The following is a 5,111-nucleotide window of genomic DNA, read 5'->3' as shown; positions in this document are numbered from 1 at the left end:
ATTCTCTTGGAGGGGGAGGGAGAAGGAGAAAGAGCTCTCTGGTGTCTCTTCTAAATGGACACCAGTCCTTTTGGATCAGGCCCCACTTTTACTACCTTATTTAACTGTAATTACTTCCTCTGTGGCACCATCTGCCACACTGGGGTTAGGGCTTCAGCACATAAATTTAGGGTGGACACAAATATTCAGCTTTTAACACTATCTGTTTCCTCAACAATCTCATTTATACTGACACAAGGTGTAATTTTGGGGGAACTCTATACTGAACTCTTACACTGCTTATTTTTGCTAGGTCTTATCCGATGCTATACATTGTTCTCTATTGTTAGTTTTATCCTGACATATACCTTGACTCTCCAATACTTTGCCTTTTTAAAAAATTTTATTTAGTTATTTTTCAAGTACAGTTTTTTGTCTATTTTTCCCATCCCAGCCTCCCCCGCTCCGTGCCCCCCACCTCCCTCCCATTTCCACCCCCCTTAGTTCTCATCCCTGTGTCTTTCCTATTTGTTCCTCCAAATCCCTCCCCTTTTTTCCTCCTTAAATTCTCTTCCCTCTCCCCTCTGGTCACTGTCCCCTTGTTCTCTGTTTCAGTGTCTTTGTTTTTGTTGTTTAGCTTCCTGTTAAAGGTGAGATCATATGGTATTTGTCTTTCAATACCTGGTCTATTTCACTCAGCATAATGCTTTCCAGTTCCATCCATGTTGTTGCAAAGGGTAGTAGTTCCTTCTTTCTCTCTGCTGCATAGAATTCCATTGTGTATATGTACCACAATTTTTTGATCCATTCATTTACTGATGGGCACCTAGGTTGCTTCCAACTCTTGGCTATTGTAAGTTGTGCTGCTATGAACATTGTGGTGCACAGGTTCTTTGAAATTGATGTTTTAGGGTTCTTAGGATATAATCCTAGCAGTGGAATTGCTGGGTCAAAAGGCAGGTCGATTTTTATTTTTCTGAGAAAATTCCATACTGTTTTCCATAATGGTTGTACCAGTCTGCAATCCCACCAACAGTGAACTAAGGACCCCTTTTCCCCACAACCTCTCCAACATTTGTTGTTGGTTGCAAAAATATGGAACGCTTCACAAAGTTGCGTGTCATCCTTGCGCAGGGGCCATGCTAATCTTCTCTGTATCCTTCCAATTTTAGTATATGTGCTGCCGAAGCGAGCACTGCTTTGCCTTTTAGTATATACTCACTTTCCCGTATCCATACAGGACCTTATAAACAGTTGTTTCATGTATATTTACTGGTTGATTGATTAAATTTAAAGCTGTGTTTCCATTCATGAACTTGCAGCCAACATCAAATTCTTTATCTCCAGTTGCTGATTATATTTATACTTGAATTACCCACTTTTGTCTCAAATCTTTTGTGTCCCAGACTTATCATTTGCTCAACCACCAGCATACTTCCTCTCTCATTTTTCCTCTTTTTCACAGGCGTTATATTCTCCTGACCATTCAGGCCTAAAACTGGCATAATCTAACTCATTCATTATTTGTTCATCTATTTTATCCAATTAACCACCAAACTGGTTGTTACCGCTTCTAAGATCTTGCATAAAACATTTCTCCCTCTAAAAATCTCTCTGAAATTTAAAAAATAAGCTTTTTTTATTAAATAAACACTTTCTTACATTCTGGCTATAAAAAACTTACCATAAGCTTAGTGGCTTTAAACAACACAAATTTATTATCTGATAATTCTGTAGCTCAGAATTTCAAGATGCATCTCACTGGGCTATAGCTGAGGTATAGGCAGAACTGCATTTCTTCTGGAGGCTCTAGGGGAGAACTATTTTTTTCCTTTCCTAGCTCCTAGAGTCTCCTGGCATCCTTGACGCACAGCCCCATTTCTCCAATTAGAAGGCCAGCAATGTCAGCTTGGTTTCTTCTCATGGTGCCATCTCTCCATTTCTCCACTTCTGCCTCGCTCTTCCACGTTTAAGAACCCCGTGATTACACTGGGCCTGCCTGGAAAATGCATGACAATCTCCCTATATTAGAATTAGCTGATTAGCAAAGTTAAACTCAAATGCTATGTTAATTCCTCTTCACCATTTAAAATAATATATTCACAGGTTCTGGGAATTCAGATGTGGACATTTGAAGAGTAGGATTATTTTTCCTCTCATACTGGGAAAGCCAAAAATTTAACCGTTTCTCCAAGGATTGCTAGCTTCTCTCATTGGAAAATAATATTAGAAACTAAGATGTAGGTTCTGGGTGTGCCCATCTCTGCTAGGTTCTGTTGCTTTCATACCCTCACGAATGATGAGCAAGGAAATGTAAGTATTTATGCCAGGCCATTAATATGCAGATATCCATAAATATTTCTATACATCCATATAGATGTATAGGTACTAAAAACATAAGCTACTATGAAGCTTCTGGACTGAGTGGTCACCTTAGTGCCTTTCCTTATTTACTGTACATAATGGTAGCAGATCAGTTTTCCTTAAAGATCATTTTTATCAGGTACCCATGTTTAGAAGCATCCAGCAGTATTCCATTCAACAACAAATTTGTCCAAGTTCAGGCATAAGGCTTTGGATTTCTAAGTTTTCTATAATCAACATCTACACTAACTAACTAATTAAAGTTATTTCCCAGAATTTCCTATTATAGCGGTCCTTTTCTCACAGCTTCACTAGCCACACATTAATCACTTAGTCTCATGACCCCTCAAAATGCACTAGTTTTTAACATTATATCTTTGCTTTTTTAAAATGTGCATCTGCTAGACTATTATGTTCAATCCCACTTATCACTGAAAATCCATTTAATACTTCCCATCAATTCCAACCAACATTAATCTTTCTCTACTTTATATCCTATAGCATTTAAATAGATGACCCATAATGTCTTATTCTTTTAAAACACGTTTAATAATCCTGTAAGAAGTGTTTAGTATGTATCAATGAACAAACTGATCAATGTATTTCTTAATTTCTCCATGTTTTTAGATCTTTTAAACAAAAATCTAATTATTCTTTTCCTTCTTTTTTGCCTATAAGGTTAAGGTATAAAATTAACCTTTCTTTCAAAACATTTTTACTTTTTTAAAAGGGACTAAAGGCTAATGTTAGAACTCAAAACTAGTGTCAAGTTTTAAAATGATAGAGTACAAAGAAATCACCTGGGAAATTAATAAAAAAGCAAAGTCCTGGACCTCATATCCAGAGATTTTTGTGTAGTATGCACATTATTTTTCTATTGCTACTGTAATAAACCAACACAAACATAAGGCTTGAACAACACAAATTTATCTTTCAGTTCTGTGTGTTAGAAGTCCAACACTGGTCTAACTGGGTTAAAGTCAAGGTGTCAGCAGGGCTATGTTTCTTTCTAGAGCCTCTGGAGGATGATCTGTTTCCTTGCCCTTTCTGGCTGCTAGATCCTGTCCATATTCTTTGGCTCACGGCCCAGTCCTCTGTCTTCAAAGCCAACAACGTCGCATGTTTCTGTGTCATTCTGCTGTAGTCACATTTTCTTCAGACTAATTCTCCTCTTCAGCCTGCTATTCTATTTTTAAACGCCTGTGATTACCTTGGGTCCACCTGGATAATCCAGGATAATCTCCATATTTGTTTAAAGATTTCATTCATTCATTCATTCGTTCGTTTGTTTGTTTATAGAGAGGAGAAGGGAAGGAGGAAGAGAAGGAGAAAAACACCAATGTGAGACTGATTCTTCGACCCAGGCATCTGCCCTGACCAGAATCAAACCGGCAACTTTTCCCCTTGCAGTATGGCACTCAACCAACTGAGCTACACAGGTCAGGGTAAATCTCCATATTTTGAGGTCGGTTGACAAGCAGCCTGAATTCTATGTACAACTTTAATTATCCCTTGCCACATAACATAACATAGTCACTGGATCTTGGGATTAGTGTGTGGACATCTTTAGGAGATCATTCTTCTCCCTACCACAGGAGGACTGGGGTGGTGAAACACAGGAAACTGGCTTTTTAACTGTCACCCCAGCTGATTCTAATAAAAACAGTAAAGACAACATACTTGAAGAAACATTCCTCTAGATATTTAAACATAACTAGTCTACTTGTTTAACTTTGGAATTCAAACAAACACAGAAGAGTTGAGTTGATGTAAAGAGAAAATTAAAATCAGATTCCAGTAAGCACGTTATCTAGGAAGAGCTGTTTACACAGGGAAAGGAGGTATTGGTAGATTTATTGATTTTTGTAGGGCTTTTATTCTGAGGTGCTACAGGGTTGAAATACAGTTTCACAACTAATTTTAAGATACATTTTGTAATCTAAATACCAAATATCATGAAAGACAATGAGAACATAATAAGAAAATAAAAATTTTACTCAGTTGTAATATTATGCTTGGCTAACTACTTGTTATTCTTTTATTGGCCTATATTATTTGCACATATTCATATAATTTACCACCTCACCCACTGTCGTATATACATTTGGCATACACTGGACACCCTAAAGTACTCTTGTCTATCTCCTAAAATGTGTAATTGTACGAGAAATAGTCTCTAATCCCTTAATACATAATATTGAAAATAAAGATAGAATTTGCTGAAAGTTATATTATTTATGAGGATAAATTCACCTATTTCATTGCATAGCTTATCCTAGTTTAACAGTATTCTGAAACATTATCTACTTTAGCATAGCCTGTCTATTTGCATATTGCTCATAAGTAACATTCAACCAAAGCTCAAGAAAAATTACTTAAAAAACTTCTGTTTGGAGAAGTAATCGTGAGATTTAGTAAGAGATGAATGTTAACAGTAAGTATAATGTTGTTGAGTTTCATTAGCTTATTTCCTCTATAAATGAAACATTTATATCTACTTGTATGATTATTTTTTCTAAAATCAAGTACTTCTTAGAGCTGAAACATGGAAAAGGTGTTTGCAATATTATTTTGAGAGGATAGAAAACTTTAAAGAATGATGAAATTTTAATCAATAAACATTAATTAAGACAATATGTACTCAAATCAAAGTAACTTGAAATATTAACTCAATTTAATTCTCATAACAACCCATGAGTAAAGTATAATTATTCATTGTTTTCTAATGAAGGAACATGGTGTGTTGAGTGATTTTTCCCAGCTCTCAT

At 36.1% G+C, this 5,111-nt stretch overlaps 1 non-coding gene across 1 annotated transcript; it reads right to left on the bottom strand.

Moving 5' to 3' along the window:
• Window positions 1-1,068: 1,068 nt before the first annotated feature.
• Window positions 1,069-1,175, bottom strand: LOC119052755 (U6 spliceosomal RNA). The gene has a single exon (XR_005083187.2). It is a non-coding gene; the product is annotated as a U6 spliceosomal RNA (small nuclear RNA).
• Between the last annotated feature and the right edge of the window lie 3,936 nt (window positions 1,176-5,111).

The sequence above is a fragment of the Artibeus jamaicensis genome, unplaced genomic scaffold, assembly GCF_021234435.1.
Source record: "Artibeus jamaicensis isolate MK-2021 breed Jamaican fruit bat unplaced genomic scaffold, CSHL_Jam_final contig_373, whole genome shotgun sequence".
Classification (NCBI taxonomy): Eukaryota; Metazoa; Chordata; class Mammalia; order Chiroptera; family Phyllostomidae; genus Artibeus; species Artibeus jamaicensis.
The sequence above is the reverse complement of the archived record's forward strand: the minus strand, read 5'-3'. Positions and strand labels throughout refer to the sequence as shown.